Source organism: Oncorhynchus mykiss, chromosome 8 (assembly GCF_057628025.1).
Source record: "Oncorhynchus mykiss isolate SJ-2025 chromosome 8, ASM5762802v1, whole genome shotgun sequence".
NCBI lineage: Eukaryota > Metazoa > Chordata > Actinopteri > Salmoniformes > Salmonidae > Oncorhynchus > Oncorhynchus mykiss.
Genome location: NC_143029.1, coordinates 28,882,315 through 28,904,286, shown reverse-complemented (window position 1 = coordinate 28,904,286; position 21,972 = coordinate 28,882,315). Strand labels below are relative to the sequence as shown.

At 40.3% G+C, this 21,972-nt stretch overlaps 1 long non-coding RNA gene across 1 annotated transcript; it reads right to left on the bottom strand.

The window, feature by feature from the left end:
* Window positions 1-13,989: 13,989 nt before the first annotated feature.
* On the bottom strand, window positions 13,990-14,797 carry LOC110529737 (uncharacterized). Its single transcript, XR_002474434.3, has 2 exons — window positions 14,582-14,797; window positions 13,990-14,302 (listed from the first exon to the last, which is right to left on the bottom strand). It is a non-coding gene; the product is annotated as an uncharacterized LOC110529737 (long non-coding RNA).
* Between the last annotated feature and the right edge of the window lie 7,175 nt (window positions 14,798-21,972).

Below are 21,972 nucleotides of genomic sequence, written 5' to 3'. Positions count from 1 at the left end.
CAACAAAACATTTTACCATGTCATTAATGTAGGTTTAAAGGTTGGGTAAAAAAAAGACGAAATCCCCCTACGTTATCGCATTACATTTTTGTGTTGAAATGATGTGGAAACAATGTTGATTCAAACAGTTTTTGCTCAGTGGGTAATGCATAGACTGAGAATGAATGGAACTGATAATCATTTGGTGTGTGTTTATTGCATATCCCAACTCCCCCTTATACACCCTTGGAGAGTGGGGTCACAGCCAATGTCAACCATTATCAACAGTGACCCTGGAGCAATTAGACTTAAGTGCCTTGCCCAAGAGCAGATTGACAGATTGTTATATCATGTCGGCTCGGGGATTTGAACGAGCGACCTTTCAGTTACTGGCCCAACACTCTAACCGTACCCAGGCCTGATTGATCTGACATGAACTGATTAACAAACAATCACCTACTATGAACTGAGCATAGACTCCTATGAATGATTGAGGTATAGTGCTTGTGCTATTGTTTGGAGAACTTTTCCCCTCTGCAGGTTTCGACACAGAAGTATTGTTAGCTGACCTCCACCTGGCGTTTCTACATTGGCTGGTTACCTGCATAAAAAAGTAGCGATTCAAAACAGAGCCAAGCAACTCCGGGGAGGAGAAACCTGACCGCTTCTCCCAGCCCAGACACCGGAAGCTCCAAGTAGAGCATCTTCACCTCGAATCTTCGATGCCAATACTACCCGTGACTACAGCCTTCCAGACAACCCTCTATAGCCGTACTATTAAGGGACGATCTTCAGATTACCTACAATTTTGGAGTGAGTGAGTTACTAGTATTCATCCAGACAATGGCACTCATCCTGTGGTCTTTTCCGCTTCTCCTAGGGTCTAGTTGCAGCAGTGTGGTCTCTCCCTCACTTCGTCCTCTCTCAGGAGAGAGACGGGGTCATGCGCATCTGAGAACAATGGACTGCTAAGGCCGTGGAATATTGGAAACTTCGGTCCAGCCTGCAGGAGGACACTAGGATATATGCATCAAAGCTATTTTGTAAATGCTTTAGCTTTACTTTGTTTTTGTTTTCTTCTTTGGTGTTGCTTGTAGACTAGCGAGTGGTGCTGCTCGTAGAAAACTGGCCCAGGGCATACAGTACAGTCCGGTTTCTCGCTGTTACTGTTTCTTTGCCCACTCCATAGAGCACATATAACTTGATTATTTATTGCATAATTATTGAAGCTTTTATTGACTGCATGACAATTGAAGAGCTTCTATTTATTGCATGATAATTTAATGTTAAGCATTTCCGAGTTTTACTGTAAACTCTATACCAAAGGCTGATATATACTGTTTTCTGTGGAGTTTGAACCTATTTGAATTTGAGAATATTTGTAATGATTTTTTGATTTTTTTGTGGACTGGAAAATAGGACTTGGGTGCCAGTTTGTGTCTAGTTGCCATATTTCCTATATCAGCCTGTGTGGTCTATTTAAATGTGTTGCTAAATATATTTTTGGACTTATACATTAATGATATGCGCCCATTAATGAATATAACTTATAAACTTATAAACGACACATGAGCTTAGTTCAACTGTCGTACCTGTCACGAATCCCGCTTCCTGAGTCTGTGTTTGCCTGTGTTTCTGTCCTGGAGTGTGTCTCCGGTGTCCTGGAACGCACCCTGTCTGGTTGCCGGGCGAATTAGCTTGTTGGGAGATCGATGTTCACCCGCACCTGTATCCCATCAGTAATCTGCACACCTGTCCTGATCATCACCTCTCCCCTTCAAAAGCTCTGACCTGACATCCATTCCCTGCCGGATCGTTAGCCATGAACAGTATGTTGTGCCATAGTATCAGCCTCAAGTTGGATAGAATTTGTTTTGTTGTTTTTTACGTATTGCTTGCCTTAAACTTACCTCCGTTTGTTCTGTCTTCAGTTACTCACCCGGATCATTTACCCCATTCCCGCCTGGTCGTCGGAGGATTCCGCTACCCCATTGGATCCACCTATTTACTCCCATCAACTCACAACCGCTGCCCGCTACGCCACCTGGTAGATGAAAGATAGATGAAATAATATACCAGTTGCTTTAACCAGCAGAATATCTATTGTCAATACTAATATATTGCCACAGCTGAATTTTTGTAGCTCAATGCTTTCCATGGCTCCCAAATCTGGCTATTGGGCTAAAATTCATAGTGTGGTTTTAAAATGTATAGGGCAAAGTAAACGTTTCCTGATAAAATGTACAAACTCACATAGAGAAAGACGTAGAAGGACTATCTGCACCAAACTTTGAATTGTATTTCCAGACATTTCCAGCATTTCACTAGCATTTCTCCCCATCCAAAATTGGTTTAGACATGATTCTTCTGCCCCTGGCTGAGTAAAGAGAGAATGGTACCTCCTAGAGGTGGTCTTCAGTCTGTCATGTTGGCATGCAGAGATTTGGGAGACAGACAAAGGAATGCGAAATAGGGTTTTTATTCAGCCCAAATTACGGCGTACCGTGTAAAGACACGGGGACAAAGACTAAACAAACACGTACACAAAACACAGGGTTGAAACGCAAACTAAAGAGCGAGGAGTTCCTCGAATAAATAGACATGCGCACAATGATTAACGCACGGGACGAGATCCGTAATCATCTGCGCAATCCACAAGGGCACGAAAGCCCAAAACACACAGCACAGGCATTCACACGCACAAACGGACATTGTAACAATAACCGACAAGACCATGGAAAACAAAGGTAACATATATACTAATCATTGAGAATAGGGGACAGGTGTGCGTGATGAATGTTCCAGAGGGGTCCGTGACACAGTCATATACCCCTTAAATAATGTAAACTACTCTTTGGTCCTATTATTGCTCACACAATTTCTATTTCTAAAATAAGACCTTGGCATCCCATAATCCGAACCATAAATGTATACATTTTAAGTTTGTTCACAGACTGTATTTAACACCAAGAAAATGTTTTCCAATTAAATTGATCGCAACTCTCAACTGTTCACTGTGTGCCCTAAATCAGGTAGGCTAGGCACATTCATTCATATGATGTGGGAGTGCCATGCATTTAAATGCTTCAGGGGCAAAGCAAAAAAGTAATTTCGAAGTACATGAATGTAAATATGCAATGCTTTGCATCTATTATGTTACTTAAAACCTGTTATAGCAAGGTGATCCCCTAGGGGAACTCCCCCCCCCCCCCCCCCCCCCTCCCATTCAGCTGAAAAGGTGGCGCAGGGAATTCAAAAATATTCTTTAGAAATATTTAACTTTCACACATTAACAAGTCCAATACAGAAAATGAAAGGTAAACATCTTGTTCATCTACCCATCATGTCCGATTTTTAAAATGTTTTACAGCGAAAACACAACATATATTTATGTTAGACCACCACCAAAAGGAAAAAAAAAAAGAAAAAATTCCCAGCCAAAGACCTTTTGAAAATCTTCATCAGATGACACTCATATGACAAGTTACACAATACATTTATGTTTTGTTCAATAAGATGCATATTTATATCCACAAATCTCGGTTTACATTGACGCCATGTTCAGAAATGCCTCCAAAATATCCAGAGGAATTATAGAAAGCTACGCCAGATAACAGAAATACTCATCATAAACTTTGACTAAAGATACATGTTCTACATATAATTAAATATACACTGGTTCTTAATGCAACCGCTGTGTCAGATCTTTTTTAAACGTTATGAAAAAAGCCTATCATGCAATAATCTGAGACAGCGCTCAGACGTAAATATATTTCTCCGCCATGTTGGAGTCAACAGAAATACGAAATTACATCATAAATATTCCCTTACCTTTGATGCTCTTTCATCAGAATGCAGTGCAAGGAGTCCTAGTTCCACAATAAATCGTTGTTTTGTTCCATAATGTCCAATACTAGTGTCCAATTAGCTGCATTTGCTAGCACTTTCAGCTCACGTGCCCAAAAGCTGACGCTGGTCCAGGAGAACTCGGACGAAAACTTCAAAAATATATATTCCAGGTCGAATAAACTGGTCAAACTAAGTAGAGAATCAATCTTCAGGATGTTATTTTCATATATATCCAATAACGTTCCAACCGGAGCATACGTTTTCATCTGCAGCCAAATGGAACAATGGTGACACCCACAGACAAAAGTTCACACCAGAAGCTCCATTCCACGTTCTACTGAATGAGGACATCTAGTGGAAGGCGTAGGAAGTGCTACCAGATCCATATCTTATTTGGAAGTGGATAGGCGATGACTTGAAAATAGACATGTATTCAGAATTTCACTTCCTGTTTGGAAGATTGCCTGCCCTATGAGTTCTGTTATACTCACAGACATAATTCAAACAGTTTTAGAAATGTCAGAGTGTTTTCTATCCAATAGTAATAATAATATGCATATATTAGCAATCTAGGACAGAGTAGGATGCAGTTCACTATGGGCACGCAATTCATCCAAAGTGAAAATACTGCCCCCTATCCCTAACAAGTTTTAATGATGTTACTCCTTGAATCTCTCAATCAATCAGCAATGCCGCAAAAATGATGTTAGCTCTTAGATGGCAATCACCACACCCTCTCCCAATTTCTCTCTTTGTTTACAGAGGTGCTACTCTCAGATAATAGCATTGTTTTCTTTTGCCGAAAAGCCTTTTTGAAATCTGACATGTTGGCTGGATTCACAACACGTGTAGCTTTAATTTGCTATATTGCGTGTGTGATTTCATGAAAGTTTTATTTTTATAGTAATTTATTTGAATTTGGTGCTCTGCATTTTCACTGGCTTTTGGCCAGGTGGGACGCGTCCCACATATCCCAGAGAGGTTTTAAATTAATTAAACATGTAAGTTCAGCAGTAAAACGTTTTTTTTTTTGCTTAATTAACAAATCACATAATAAGTTGCATGTTCGTATTCCATGTTCAATAATAGTGGTTAACATGATTTTTGAATAACTACCCCATCGCTGTATCCCACAGATAATTTTATCTGTAAATTCCCTCCATTGAGTAGTGAGTTTCAAGCATGGATTCAACCACAAATACCAGGGAAGTTTTTCAATGCCTCGCAAAGAATGGCACCGATGTGTAAAAACAAAAAGAACAGTCGCTAAATATCTTTTTGAGCATGTTGAAGTTACTAATGATTAATTATCAATACACCCAGCCACTACAAGGACAAAGGCGTCCTTCCTAATTCAGTTGCCAGAGAGGAAGGAAACTGCTCAGGAATTTCACCATGAGGCCCATGGTGATTTTAAAATAGTTACAAAGTTTAATGGTGGTTACATGAGAACTGACGATGGATTAACAATATTGTAGTTACTCCAGAATACTAACCTAAAAGACAGAGTTAAAAGAAGGAAGGCTATACAGAATACAAATATTCTAAAACATGCATCTTGTTTGCAACCAGGTACTTAGTAATACTGCAAAAAAATGTGGCAAAGAAATTAACTTTTTGTCCTGAATATAAAGCATTGTGTTTGGTGCAAATCCAACACAACACATCACTGAGTACCATATGTCACTGACCGGCTCGATTCGGTTTTATGTAGCAAGACCGTAGTAGTCTTACGTTGTCCTTTTTTTTTTTTACGTTGGAGTAAAGTAGAGACTCAGAGATAGAAAATAGTATATGGGAAAGTAATTCTGCTTTGAAAGTTGACAAACTCACTTCTGAGAAAATGTCCCTAGAATGTTCTGGTACACCTAATGGAGAGCTCTTCTTTGTCTACACCCTTTCAGCATCGTTCACACCCTCTAAAGCCTTAGCCCCACTCATCTCTTTAAGGATTCACGTGTGAGGTCATGTACTAAACAACCAAAGATTTCAAGACTAAAGGCTGGTTTATGCTACGGGAGGGTACGCAAATTTAATCTGGAGTGCCAGTGTGCTCAGAGTGCACTCTGGACATCCATAAACTAAGAGCATTTTCAGATTGTCTGTTCATAAATTCAGAGTGTTTTGCTCTCGGAGTGTTCAGAGCGCACACTGGACTCTCTGGCCGAGGAGTAGGGTTGATCCGAGAGTTCTGACCTAACAACAGCAGTCAAGCACCCAAGCTAACTGGCTAACATTTGCTAGCTTACAGAGAACAGCTTAATCTGACCTTTTTACTTGCCCTAACAGAGCTGGTTAGGCTGTTTTTATGTTACCCAGAGTGTTGGTGACTGCAACTGTGCTGCTGGCAACAGTGTAATTACAATTTTTTGTCAATGTTTACTGATACCGGCCATGTTCAATGGGTTTTGAGCATTCGTAAATTCATCAGTTAGAGTGCTCTGAAATTGGAGCAGATGTACAGTAGCTGGTAAATTCGCTCTGGCTGTCTATCGACAGTTGTCGCAGTAACATAATGAACATTCTATTGAAATGGTTACTTGCATAAGGGAGTCTTTTGTATAGACATGTAGCTAGCTAGCTAAACAATGAACCATAATCCCAACTCATAACGTTTCTACCCTGCATGAATCTGCAGGTAGCTAACAAAACCAGGCTATAACTAGCAATGCAAATGGTTCTGAGATACGAATAAAATAACTACACAGATCATGCACGTAACGTTAGCTAGCAAGCCAGCCAGCTAACGTTAGCCAGCTAGCTAACAGTACAGTAACTGGAAATGAAAACGACTTTCTGACAAAATTAGAAACGTGTAATATCTAAAAATGTAACTAGCTAGATTGAATAACTACCCCATCGCTGTATCCCACATAATTCTGCCATAATGCCACTGATTTCAAAACTCGGTCCTCCAGAAAGTGGAGAACAACTACGTGATATCTTTCAAAAAAAGACCCGTTAGAAAGGATTACCTACAAATACTGACCAGCTCATGTCATTGACAGAAGAATCCTACATGGCCAACCAATCCGAACTCATCTCTCAGCATGTCTAGCCCACTCATTATCTCAGCCAATCATGGCTAGCGGGAAGGTTGCTTATTTTTTCTGTGGCTAAACCAACTAGGCTCGTAACTTAACAATTTTATTCGTATTTATAGATGTCATGCAAATTTGTTATTAAGGCACATGAAAGTTCACATGTTCCAGAAGGCATTTCTGCCAGAAAACGCATTTTGATTTAAAAAAAAGTTTATGTTCAAATGGCTCTCCTGTGAAGTAGTGATGCTCGGCATATGCCTAGTTTCCTGAAACGAGTCACATATTTCATATCATTCTTGAATGGAAGAAGTTTGGAATCACCAAGACTCTTCCTAGAGCTGGCCGCACGGCCAAACTGAGCAATCAGGGGAGAAGGGCCTTGGTCAGGGAGGTGAACAAGAACCTGGTGGTCACTCTGACAGATCTCCAGAGTTCCTCTGTGAGCACCTTTCAGACGGACAACCATCTTTGCAGCACTCCACCAAACAGGCCTTTATGGTAGAGCGGTCAGACGGAAGCCACTTCTACAGTGCCTTGCGAAAGTATTCGGCCCCCTTGAACTTTGCGACCTTTTGCCACATTTCAGGCTTCAAACATAAAGATATAAAACTGTATTTTTTTTGTGAAGAATCAACAACAAGTGGGACACAATCATGAAGTGGAACAACATTTATTGGATATTTCAAACTTTTTTAACAAATCAAAAACTGAAATATTGGGCGTGCAAAATTATTCAGCCCCCTTAAGTTAATACTTTGTAGCGCCACCTTTTGCTGCGATTACAGCTGTAAGTCGCTTGGGGTATGTCTCTATCAGTTTTGCACATCGAGAGACTGACATTTTTTCCCATTCCTCCTTGCAAAACAGCTCGAGCTCAGTGAGGTTGGATGGAGAGCATTTGTGAACAGCAGTTTTCAGTTCTTTCCACAGATTCTCGATTGGATTCAGGTCTGGACTTTGACTTGGCCATTCTAACACCTGGATATGTTTATTTTTGAACCATTCCATTGTAGATTTTGCTTTATGTTTTGGATCATTGTCTTGTTGGAAGACAAATCTCCGTCCCAGTCTCAGGTCTTTTGCAGACTCCATCAGGTTCTTCTTCCAGAATGGTCCTGTATTTGGCTCCATCCATCTTCCCATCAATTTGAACCATCTTCCCTGTCCCTGCTGAAGAAAAGCAGGCCCAAACCATGATGCTGCCACCACCATGTTTGACAGTGGGGATAATGTGTTCAGGGTGATGAGCTGTGTTGCTTTTACGCCAAACATAACGTTTTGCATTGTTGCCAAAAAGTTCCATTTTGGTTTCATCTGACCAGAGCACCTTCTTCCACATGTTTGGTGTGTCTCCCAGGTGGCTTGTGGCAAACTTTAAACAACACTTTTTATGGATATCTTTAAGAAATGGCTTTCTTCTTGCCACTCTTGGAAAAAGGCCAGATTTGTGCAATATACGACTGATTGTTGTCCTATGGACAGAGTCTCCCACCTCAGCTGTAGATCTCTGCAGTTCATCCAGAGTGATCATGGGCCTCTTGGCTGCATCTCTGATCAGTCTTCTCCTTGTATGAGCTGAAAGTTTAGAGGGACGGCCAGGTCTTGGTAGATTTGCAGTGGTCTGATACTCCTTCCATTTCAATATTATCGCTTGCACAGTGCTCCTTGGGATGTTTAAAGCTTGGGAAATCTTTTTGTATCCAAATCCGGCTTTAAACTTCTTCACGACAGTATCTCGGACCTGCCTGGTGTGTTCCTTGTTCTTCATGATGCTCTCTGCTCTTTTGACGGACCTCTGAGACTATCACAGTGCAGGTGCATTTATACGGAGACTTGATTACACACAGGTGGATTGTATTTATCATCATTAGTCATTTAGGTCAACATTGGATCATTCAGAGATCCTCACTGAACTTCTGGAGAGAGTTTGCTGCACTGAAAGTAAAGGGGCTGAATAATTTTGCACGCCCAATTTTTCAGTTTTTGATTTGTTAAAAAAGTTTGAAATATCCAATAAATGTCGTTCCACTTCATGATTGTGTCCCACTTGTTGTTGATTCTTCACAAAAAAATACAGTTTTATATCTTTGTTTGAAGCCTGAAATGTGGCAAAAGGTCGCAAAGTTCAAGGGGGCCGAATACTTTCGCAAGGCATTGTAAGTAAAAAGCACATGACAGCACGCTTGGTGTTTGCCAAAAGGCACCTAAAGACTCTCAGACCATGACAAACAAGATTCTCTGGTCTGATGAAAACAAGATTGAAATATTTAGCCTGAATGCCAAGGGTCATGTCTGGAGGAAACCTGGCACCATCCCTACTGTGAAGCATGATTGTGGCAGCATCATACTGTGGGGATGTTTTTCGGAGGCAGGGACTGGGAGACAAGTCAGGATCGAGGGAAAGATGAACGGAGCAAAGTACAGAGAGATCCTTGATGAAAACCTGCTCCAGAGCGCTCAGGACCTTAGACTGGGGAGAAGGTTCACCTTCCAAAAGGACAACGACCCTAAGCATACAGCCAAGACAACGCAGGTGTGACTTCGGTACAAGTCTCTGAATGTCCCTGAGTGGCCCAGCCACACCCCACCCAACCTGACAGAGCTTGAGAGGATCTGCAGAGAAGAATGGGAGAAACTTCACAAATACAGGTGTGCCAAGCTTGTAGCGTCATACCCAAGAAGACTCGAGGCTGTAATCACTGCCAAAGGTGCATCAACAAAGTCAAGGGGTCAGAATACTTTCCGAATGCGCTGTACGTGAGTACAAACGTTACCACTGGCCCAATTTTGACAAAACTTGGCTGAATGATGCGTCTTGCCATAGAGATCCGGCATTTACAATATTACAATGATTGGCCCAAGGAGGGCGTTATAGTAATAATCTGAAATTCCACACTTTGAACAAGTGTATCTCCTTTTCCTTTTTTTAGCTGCAGTTAATTAAAACATTTTATAAACACATCTCCTAATGAGAAACAAGTTTCCCATAAGGACCTATAAGCTCTGCCCATTATACTTTCTGAAAATTGGACTTTGTCCCCAACCAAACTTTGAAGAAGTTTTTCTCCTGCCCCGTTTGAGCTACAGTCATGCTCTTTTGTACATACAGTGCCTTCAGAAAGTATTTACACCCCTTTACTTTCTTCACATTCTTTGTGTTTCAATGTGGGATTAAAACGGATTTGTCATTTTGTCAACGAACTACACAAAATACTCTAATATCAAAGTTGAAGACAAATTCTAACATTTGTTAAAAACGTAGGAAAAATAAACACTAATATATCTTGATTGGATTAGTATTCACCTCCCTGAGTCAATACATGTTAGAGACCCCTTTGGCAGGGATTACAGCTGTTAGTCTTTTGCTGTGAGCCTCTAAATGCTTTGCACACCTGCATTGTACAATATTTGCGCATTATTCTTCAAGCTCTTTCAAGTTGGTCGTTGATCATAGTTAGACAGCCATTGTTTCTAGTCTTGCCATAGATTTTCAAGCCGATTTAAGTCAAAACTGATGCAGCCACCATGCCTGAAAATACGAAGAGTGGTACTCAATATTGGATTTGCCCCAAACGTTTAACTTTGTGTTCATGATAAAAATATAATTTGCTGCCCCAAAAAATTCAGTATTACTTTATTGCAAACTGGATGCATGTTTTGGAATATTTTTATTCTGTACAGAGTTCCTTCTTTTCAGTTAGGTTCACTGAAGTTAGTATTGCTGTTGATCCATCCTCAGTTTTCTCCCATCACAGCCATTAAATTACGTCACCTTTAGCCTCATGGTGATATCCCTGAGTGTTTTCCTTCCAACAGTAAGGAAGGGTGCCTTTTTGTAGTGACTGGGACCATCCAAAGCCTAATAACGTCACCATTCACAAAGGGATATTCAATGTCTTCTTTTTTTTTTTATACACACATCTACCAATCGGTGTCCCTCATTGCGAAGCATTGGAAAACCTCTCTGATCCTTGTGGTTGAATCTGGGCTTGCCATTCACAAGTTGACCTCTTGGACGTTCAGTACAGGTCCCGGTTAAGTTGCAGTATAATGTTATAATAAGGTATTTTGATGTCCATTAGGGAACATTAGGAATATGTTCCTAATTGGTTCTGATAGGAAGTTATCCATGTGACATTCAATGACCACAAGGGGACGTTTCATGACGGTCCCAAGGAAACGTCCCAAGAGGGACCTTCTTGTAGTTCCCTGTAAGTTACCAAGATATCACTGAGGACCATGTCAATACTTTTTTTAGGATGTTCAGGACTTTTTTATTTTACTAGTCATTAGGACGTTGCGTGATGGTCCCAAGGGAATGTACTCTGGGGGACCTTTTTGTAGGTCCCAGTAAGTTACCAGGACGTCACTGAGGACAGGGAAACTTTGTCTAGTTCCCTGAAAGTTACTAGGGCGTCGTTGAGGACCATGTGAGGACATCTTCAAGACGTTCTCAGGACATTTGTTTTATAAGTAAAGTCATCAAATGGGATGGGTGATTTCAAGGTAAGTAGGATGCTGCTCAGCTAAAATAGTGCAAAACTTTAATCAATGACAATATGATTACATTTGACATATTCACTTTTATAGTACAGACTTTGATATGACTCCAGCTAGACTTTGAATTCACAACCTCTGGATTTGGAGTATACTGATCTTTCTACATTGTAAGTGTATAGCATTCTTCATAAGTCCCCTACACATTAATTAACTATAACACATCTCTGCACTTAGCAAAAGAGTGCACTGCTATTTCAGTTATCAGTCAAAATCTCTTAAGGATACACCCCCTTTTTTAAATATTCACCTAAATTCACATATCTAACTGCCTGTAGCTCGGGCACTGAAGCAAGGATACACATATTCTTGGTACCATTTGAAAGGAAACACTTTGAAATTTGTGGAAATGTGAAAGGAATGTAGGAGAGCATAACACAACAGTTCTGGTGAAAGATAAAACAAACTGCTCTTTTGTATTTTTTTTGTATTATCATCTTTGTTTTGCAAGAGAAAGGACATAATGTATTATTCCAGCCCAGGTGCAATTTCGATTTTAGCCACTAGATGGCAGCAATGTATGTGCAACATTTTCGACTGATCCAATGACCATTGCATTTCTGTTCAAAATGTTGTATCAAGACTGCCCAAATGTGCCTAATTTGTTTATTAATAACTTTTCATGTACAAAATTGTGCACTCTCCTCAAACAATAGCATACTATTATTTAACTGTAATAGCTATTGTAAATTGGACAGTGCAGTTAGATGAACAAGAATGTAAGCTTTCTGCCAATATCAGATATGTCTATGTCCTGGGAAATGTTCTTGTTACTTACAAACTCATGCTAATTGCATTAGCCCACGCTAGCTCAACCGTCCCGTGGAAGGGACACTGATCCCGGAGAAGTTTTAATCAGACTAATCTCTCATCAGTGATTTGATTGACTTATTTCAGCCATTTGAGGCTTTGCAATGTACTGTATAGTTAGCTATCTAATATTTTTTAATGTTTCTCCTGAATCACTGTAAAAAATAAACTTGTTTTTCTTCCGTGTATTTTAAAAATATTTGAGATTTACTTTGAAGTGCAAAGTGTAACAATACAGGTGAAAGCTGGCGTTGACACAGACACGGTGGCGTAACAGGAAGATTGGAAATCTGTGAACTACGAGGTTGTGAGTTTAAATTCCAGGTGAGAACACGTTGAATAATAATTACTGTAAATTAACATACACAATGCAATTATATATTTAAAATAGGTGAGCATGCCCGGGTAGGCGGGTCAAATATTTTGGGGGTGGAGGAGATCGTTTCTCTTTGACCACAAGACGACGTCCTGACGACTTATACACTGAATGTCCTGCCTAATAATCTCCTGTCCCTGTCCTCAATGCCGGGAATTAGACAAAAACTCAGAGGAGACCAGCACAGAACGCTGAAAGAACGTCCTTTAAATGCCCTTGGAGACGTCCCCCTAACAAACCGGGAACAAGACAAAAAACCTCCAGGGGACCATGACACAAACTATCGCTAGGAGATGCTAGAGCGCCGTGTTGTACACTTGTAGCAATTGTTCTGCCAATACTGCAACCTGACCTAGCTAACTTTTTTGAGCCTCCAACCGTACAACCAACTCAGCACGGAGATTTGTTTTCGTCAGTGGTGTTGTTTTCCCCCTTGGTGACATGTGAACTTCAGACCGTGTTACTTGGATCTATTCCCAAAATGCCCGTTGGGTAAGAGGCCAGTGCTGTGAGATGCTATGGGACAGGTGTTTCGCACGTGGCCAGCCTGTTAACCAAGTGTTGTATATCAAAACCAATAATCTGGGCGTCTTGGTTTGCCAGCTAGCAGTATTAGTGAGTACATTGATTAGTCACGTTAGCTAAGCAGGTGTAAACTCTGCACAAGTAAAGTCATTAGTTTGCACATGAGACATGAGTCATTCACGTTTCAAAGTAGTATTGTTATGTGCACTGGATACATCAGGTTTAAAACAGTACAATGAAATGCTTAACTTGTGAGCTCTTTCCCAACAATGCAGAATAAAGGTAATAGGTAATAATTCAAACCACAGGTTTTCAATGGGGTTCAAGTCCAGAGACTGAGCTGGACAGTGGAAAATGTAGAGTTTGTGGTCAATTAACAATTTATTTGGATTTTTATACGTGCTTTGGGTTATTGTCTTTCTGGAATATCCACTTGCGCCCAAGTTTCAGCCTCTTCACAGAGGCAACCAGGTTTTGGGCTACAATGTCCTGGTACAGGGTAAAGTTCAAGATGCCCTCGACCCAGGATCAGTGGACTTTAACCCCACTGAAAACCTGCGGTTTGAAATGAAGAGGGCAGTCCATAAGCGCAGACAAATGATATGAAGGACCTGGAAAGATTCTGTATGGAGGAAAGGTCTAAGATCCTTCCCAATGTGTTCTCCAATCTTATACAACATTTTCGAAAAAGACACTGCTGTTATTGTCACAACGTAATGTACTGAAAACAGGGGTGCCAATAATTTTCTGAAAAAAGTATTACTTGTTAAACAAAATCTCTATCTCTAAGCAATTATATGAGTAAAAAATAAGATAATTTCCTCCAAAAAATGTAGCATACAATATAGCTCAGTATTCTTATTATTTATTTTATACAGTCTTTTCTGCTCATCTTTATCGAGGGTGCCAATCATTTTGAACGCAACTGTATATTTAAATTGATGGAGATGTCTGTATAGTGGCACATGTTCTTCCTCAAGCCCTATAATAATATTTTCTTGAACATACCGTGACTGGCAATTGTTGCCCATATGTCATATTGGCTATAGCTACGTTGTAATGACTAAATGGAGAGAGACAGATTTACATTTACTATGTAACATCTGAGTCTAGGTTGGTTGTGGAGCCAGGCATGGACATGCTGGCAACTGCCATATTGGATCTGGAGAGAAAAAGAGAGCATACAGTGTATCAGTTACGCAGTATGTTTTATGCATTATGTCCACCATGTTGGACCATTCCTAAGCACCTACAGTACACCAGGGGTGGCTAAGCCTGGTCCTGGTGGGGGACACATTATCTTTTGTCTAGAGACCATGATTAAAGCGGTATTTCACCCTAATTACAAAAAGTCCTTTTTTTGATTACTTTAAAAGGACACATTCCCTCATTTTTCCTCATGCTATTTCCAAATAACAATGTAAATGAAAATATGTCTTACCTTTCCCCGTAATTCTTAGTTATCCAAAGGCAAAAGTTTTCCTCTCTGGTTAGTCGCGCTCTCCTCCACTAAGTCTTCTCCCCTCCTCTGTCAGTGGAGGTTTCTGAGCCTGGGATTCTGCTCTAGCCATCTAGGATATTTCTGGATGCTTCACATGATATTCCCAGGGTGGTGGGCCAACTTTTTCTCTTCCCCCCTCGTGGCTCAGATTGCTCCTGAGGGGGAGCTGGCCTAGTTTTTTTAAGAGGGACAGAGGGCACTGAACAACAAAATAAATAGCTGGAGCTCTTGGGAGTAATAGCGAGGTATCCCAAAACGTGTGAGTACAGCAGTGGAGGCTCCTCAGAGGAGGAAGGGGAGGACTATCGTCCTCAGTGAAATTTCATATTTGTTTTTATAGTGAACATTTAAAAAAGTTATCCTTTTTAAAACTATACTAAATATATTCATATGTCACCAAATAATTGGTTAAAATACACTGTTTTACAATGAAGGTCTACTGTAACTTCAACAGCACTGTCTGGGCTAGCACCAAGGTGTAGCCGGAGGACAGCTAGCTTCCGTCCTCCTCTGGCTACATTGACTTCAATACAAAACCTAGGAGGCTAGCAGGCCTCACCCCCTTCCATTGACATGGTAATTCTGACCACTTCCGGAGGACATCCTCCAACCAATCAAAGCTTTTGCAGTATGAACTGACATGTTGTCCATCCAATCATAGATGTAGGATCATCCTAGTGTGCTGTATTGGGATTGTGCCACAGAGCATTATGGGGGTTCTATGTTGAGAAGGTTGGTGACATTGTTGGATAGAGATTAAGAGTGAAGAGTGATAGTTGAGGATTTTGGGACATTATTCAATTCAAATTAGTTTTTTCAAATTACAGGAGATGTATATTATAAATAGTTTTATGGGTTTAGAACTTTATTTTTGTGTTCAGTTAGTGCAATTTATTAAAATGTGGCTTGCTAACTTCAATAGCTAGCTAGCTACCAGCACCAGTGTGCAGTTTTCTCCTCCAGAATGGTAGAATGCCCAAAGCTGCCGAAAATGTGGTGGAGTTTTTGTTGAAGAACCCCTTTCATTCTCTGGGGTACACGGTGCAAATTAAAAGCGAGGGTTGACCTCTGCCTGAGATCAGTTTCATTATCTGGAATTAATCATTCGACATAATGAGTATTTTTTTTAATAAGACCTACAGTTGCATATGCTTGCATGATGCAAACATGCATAAAGCAAGCTCAACCCTGTGAGTTCTATTGTCTATCAGTTGTTGTCTATGTATCTGGGTAGAGGAAATCCCCCTCCTAATCTAGTCTAAATATCATTTATATGAACAAATATAAGGTAGCTGCAGTTTGACAGGGTTTTCATCCCCCCCAAGGCCAGGAGTTTTTTTCAAGAGTTTTTAAAAATATGATTAGGAAAAACTGGTCCCATCATAGCCCATATAACACCTTTTTAGAACTGATTAATCACTGTCATACCTTATAGGGTCCAGAGTTTTCCTAGTTAGGTTAACATATAAGGAAAAACTCCAGGCCACAGGGGGTAAAAATTGCCCCACCGCTCTGGGGCCTATGGTGCCACCAGTCGCTTGCAGTTGTCAGTTCTCGTCAGGTACGTGGATGATCAGGGCTTTATTCAGGAATGTTTCTTGGGCCACTTTGATGTGTCAAGTGGGCGAGATGTGCAGTCTGTGTTTGACTTGATGAATTTTGAGATGTCTGAGTTTAACATTATAGAGACCTACGATGGTGCAGCTGTAATGGAATGTATCTGCTATTTGTATTTACTGCTAAGTCCCCTGATGTTCCATGATTAAGAGGTGATGACTACTCCACTCCACTACCATTGTCAACTTTCTCCTGACATGAACTGAAGCCACAACGTTTCATGTGCCCGCTCATCCACTGCACATTGAATGTTTCCCTTCCAAGCACTGTGAGTACCCCTATCAATTTTCTCTCATTACTGTATGTAGACTCAATCACATTATTACACATCAAAGATTTTACTTTTGTAGTAGTGTGTAGTGTCTTGTGTTATTGTTTTTTGTCTTCCCAGTAAAATGTTGTCCTGCACTGGTCAAGCCTCTGAACACCTCAACTCATGCCACGTAACCTCATTCAATCACTGCTGTGATCCTTTTCCAACACTGTGTAAGTAGCCCTCTCATTCCCCTTCCCCATAATATTGTACTATACATGTCTTTATTAAAATGCTTTAGGTTAAAATAATTAGTCTTTGATGATTTTTGAAACACACTTTGTGGTCTCTCGTGCATTCCGCATCTATACAGTGGTTCTTCCATCCTCCTCAATTCTTCAAGTCACCAGCCTCCACTGGAGTACAGTATCTTATTAATCAGGAAATGGGCCAAAATGGGTCCATTTGTACATGTTACTTTATTTACTGACTGTTCAATGGAAACTGTGAGTCATCCCAAGTACAGTGTTCAGGCGTGTAGTTCTCCTGTGCTTGGTCAGACTCTTTCTGTGTCTGGATCAGGGTTTGTTGTGGCGAGTTGACTTGTCTTGTTCCTTATGTTGAGTGGTCTGGTATTGTGTTGGGTTTCAATCACAGCAATGCAAAAAAGTGTTTATTGCGGATGCCTGTTCCGTATTTTTAGACAAACAAATGCATGGGAAAGGGGTCAAGTTTATTGACAAGGTAACCTTCTCCCTGTTGTGTTGGCAGGCCACACTGCATCTTGTGTTAGTTTAATTCTGAACCCAGCATACTTTACATTTATTTTCGTATGAGGGCAAGGATACAGATACCCCAATAGGCTGGATTACAGAATATCAGCCAATATAGTTACAGTCGCGTCATCAATGAGTCTTTTGTAGAGCTTAAGGGTTAACTCAGTAATAACCTCAGTACTAAGGTCAGGGGTAAGTAAAGTACTTGTTTAATTGTTTGTTTTGGTACAGAACAAGAAATGAAAGGCTTTTGCAGAAAGCCTGCCGTTGACAGAAAACACAATGTATAGTTGTATTTCCAAAAAGTGGAAATATAAGTGTGAAAATGTGTATGCCTGTTCGTAACTTCAAAATAGGAAACAACTTGTCCATTGCTGTTTACCACTTCTCCAAGTAGATCTTGGATTAAAAGTTAACTTCATGTGAAGTAACAAAATCAATCTTACATAAACGTTATTTCAACATTGTTCTGTCTGTAACCAACATTTGCTAAAGTACTATTTAGAAAGACGGTCTCAGAATTTCTTCTTCGACCACAATAAAAAATACTTTTGACCAGCTGAAACAAGTCACACAATTTTTCTTGAGGAAACTGACCCTTTCTAGCTAGCTAGCAAGCATAGCTACACACAATAATACCAAAGTCATTATCAGCATGTGAAGTAGCTAGTTAACAGTAAAATCAATTTAGGAGTCTACAATCTCACCATGTTCAACCTGCAGATCGATGTGCCAGATAGGTGAAGGCAGGGGTGAAAGTAGATTTGATTTCTTACGGGTACGGGACACCCAAATGCTCACACACATTTTTTTTAAAGAAGCTAATGATCCCCTGTGGCCAAATCACTCTTTCTGGTGTAGTACCTATTTTGAATGATTTGATCTATTTCTGTATAGGCTAATTAGGTTAATTAGGCTATATCATTTTGGCTATTTAATTCAATTTACTTTAGGGAATGTTTAGCTTTCCCTAGCCTTATGGACACTCCAAAATAAGCATTTTAACTTCTGACCCACAGGGAATGTGATGAAAGTAATAAAAGCTGAAATAATTAATTCTCGCAACTATTATTCTGACATTTCACATTCTTAAAATAAAGTGGTGATCCTAACTGACCTAAGACAGGGAATGTTTACTAGGATGAAATGTCAGGAATTGTGAAAAACCTGAGTTTAAATGTATTTGGCTAAGGTGTATGTAAACTTACGACTTCAACTGTAGTGCAGTAATATCTAATAAGTAATATCTAACAATTTCACAACAAAACAATACACACAAATCTAAAGTAAAGGAATGGAATTAAGAATATATAAATATTGGACGAGCAATGTCGGAGCTGCATTGACTAAAATACAGTAGAGTAGAATAGAGTAGAGAGTAGAGAGTAGAATAGAGAGTAGAATAGAGAGTAGAGTAGAATAGAATACAGTATATACATATGAGATGAGTAATGCAAAATATGTAAACATTATTAAAGTGACTAGTGTTCCATTAATAAAGTGATCAGTGATTTCAAGTCTATGTATTGCAAAAGTTTTCATCCCCCATTTTCTTGCATAACAACCTGTAATTTGAATGGATTTTTCATGTAATGGACATACACAAAATAGTCCAAATTTGTGAAGTGAAATTTAAAAAATTACTTGTTTCAATAAATTCTAAAAAATAAAAAATGGAATAGTGGTGCGTGCATAAATATTCACCCCCTTTGCTATGAAGCCTCTAAATAAGATCTGGTGCAACCATTTACCTTCAGAAGTCAAATAATGAGTTAAATAAAGTCCACCTGTGTGCAATCTAAGTGTCACATGATCTGTCACATGATCTCAGTGTATATACACCTGTTCTGAAAGACCCCAGAGTCTGCAACACCACTAAGCAAGGGGCACCACCAAGCAAGAGGCACCATGAAGACCAAGGAGCTCTTCAAACAGGTCAGGGATAAAGTTGTGGAGAAGTACAGATCAAGGTTGGGTTATAAAAAAATATCCAAAACTTTGAACATCCCATGGAGCACCATTAAATCCATTATTAAAAAATGGAAAGAATATGGCACCACAAAAAAACTACCAAGTGAGGGCCGCCCACCAAAACTCCCAGTCAGTCCAGGCAAGGAGGGCATTAATCAGAGAGGCAACAAAGAGACCAAATATAACCCTGATGGAGCTGCAAAGCTCCACAGTGGAGCTTGGAGTATTTGTCAATAGGACCACTTTAAAGCCATACACTCCACAGAGCAAGGCTTTACGGAAGAGTGGCCAGAAAAAAGCGATTGCTTAAAAACTTCTTAGGGCTGCAATCCCGTTAACGGGATTGATATGACAACAGCCAGTGAAAGTGCAGAGCGTCAAATTCAAACAACAGAAATCTCATAATTAAAATTCCTCAAACATACATGTATCTTATACCATTTTAAAGGTAATCATGTTGTTAATCCCACCAAAGTGTCTGATTTCAAATAGGCTTTACAGCGAAAGCACCACAAACGATTATGTTTGGTCAGAGCCAAGCCACAGAAAAATAAAGCCATTTTTACAGCCAAAGAGAGTCACAAAAAACACAAATAGAGATCAAATTAATCACTCACCTTTGATGATCTTCATCAGATGTCACTCATAGGACTTCATGTTACACAATACATGTATGTTTTGTTCGATAAAGTGCATATTTATATCAAAAAATCTCAGTATACATTGGCGCGTTATGTTCACTAGTTCCAAAAACATCCGGTGATATTGCAGAGAGCCACATCATTTTCCAGAAATACTCATTATAAATGTCGATGAAAATACAATTGTTGGACATGGAAATATAGATACACTTCTCCTTAATGCAACCGCTGTGTCAGATTTTTAAAAAGCTTTACGGAAAAAGCAAAACATGCAATAATCTGAGTACAGCTTTCAGACAACAAAGCAGCCAAAAAGATATCCGCCATATTGGGTATCAACATTAGTCATAAATAGCGTTATAAATATTCACTTACCTTTGATGATCTTCATCAGAATGCACTCCCAGGAATCCCAGTTCCACATTAAATGTTTGATTTGTTCGATAATGTCCATCATTTTTGTCCAAAGAGCTGCTTTTGTTAGCACGTTTGGTAAACAAATCCAAAGTCATGAAGCGCGTTCCCAAGTTGCAGATGAAATGTCAAAAAGTTCAATTTCTGTCCGTTGAAACATGTCAAACGGTGTATGGAATCAATCTTTAGGATGTTTTTAACATAAACTTAAATAATATTCCAAGCGGAGAATTCCTTTGTCTTCAGAAAAGTGAAATGCGCGTGACCAACACGTGACTGCTGGCAGACCTCTGACTCATTCCTCTCTCATTCGGTCCCACTTTACAGTAGAATCCTCAAACAAGTTTCTAAAGACGGTTGACATCTAGTGGAAGCCTTAGGAAGTGCAACATAACCAATATCCCACTGTGTATTCAATAGGGGCTGGGTTGAAAATCGACCAACCTCAGATTTCCCACTTCCTGTTTGTGTTTCTTCTCATGTTTTGCCCATCATATGAGTTCTGTTATACTCACAGACATCATTCAAACAGTTTTAGAAACTTCAGTGTTTTCTATCCAATACTACTAATAATATGCATATATTAGCAACTGGGACTGAGGAGCCGGGCCATTTACTCTGGGCATCTTTCATCCAAGCTACTCAATACTGCCCCTACAGCCATAAGAATTTAATTAAAGAAAAAAATAAGCAAAAATATTTGGTGTTCACCAATAGGCATGTGGGAGTCTCCCCAAGCACATGGAAGAAGATACTCTGGTCAGATGAAACAAACATTTAGCTTTTTGGCCATCAAGGAAAACACTATGTCTGGAAAAAACCCAACACTCTCATCACCCCGAGAATACCATCCCCACAGTGAAGCATGGTTGAGACAGCATCATGCTGTGGGGATGTTTTTCATCGTCAGGGACTGGGAAACTGGTCAGAATTGAAGGAATGATGGATGGTGCGTCACTTGAGTGGGTTGAGTCACTGACGTGGTCTTCCTGTCTGGGTTGGCGCCCCCCCTTGGGTTGTGCCGTGGCGGAGATCTTTGTGGGCTATACTCGGCCTTGTCTCAGGATGGTAAGTTGGTGGTTGAAGATATCCCTCTAGTGGTGTGGGGGCTGTGCTTTGGCAAAGTGGGTTGGGTTATATCCTTCCTGTTTTGCCCTGTCCGGGGGTATCATCGGATGGGGCCACAGTGTCTCTTGACCCCTCCTGTCTCAGCCTCCAGTATTTATGCTGCAGTAGTTTACGTGTCGGGGGGCTAGGGTCAGTTTGTTATATCTGGAGTACTTCTCCTGTCTTATGCAGTGTCCTGTGTGAATTTCAGTATGCTCTCTCTAATTCTCTCTTTCTCTCTTTCTTTCTCTCTCTCGGAGGACCTGAGCCCTAGGACCATGCCTCAGGACTACCTGGCATGATGACTCCTTGCTGTCCCCAGCCCACCTGGCCGTGCTGCTGCTCCAGTTTCAACTGTTCTGCCTGCGGCTATAGAACCCTGACCTGTTCACCGGACATGCTACCTGTCCCAGACCTGCTGTTTTTAACTCTCTAGAGACAGCAGGAGCGGTAGAGATACTCTTAATGATCGGCTATGAAAAGCAAACTGACATTTACTCCTGAGGTGCTGACTTGCTGCACCCTTGACAACTACTGTGATTATTATTATTT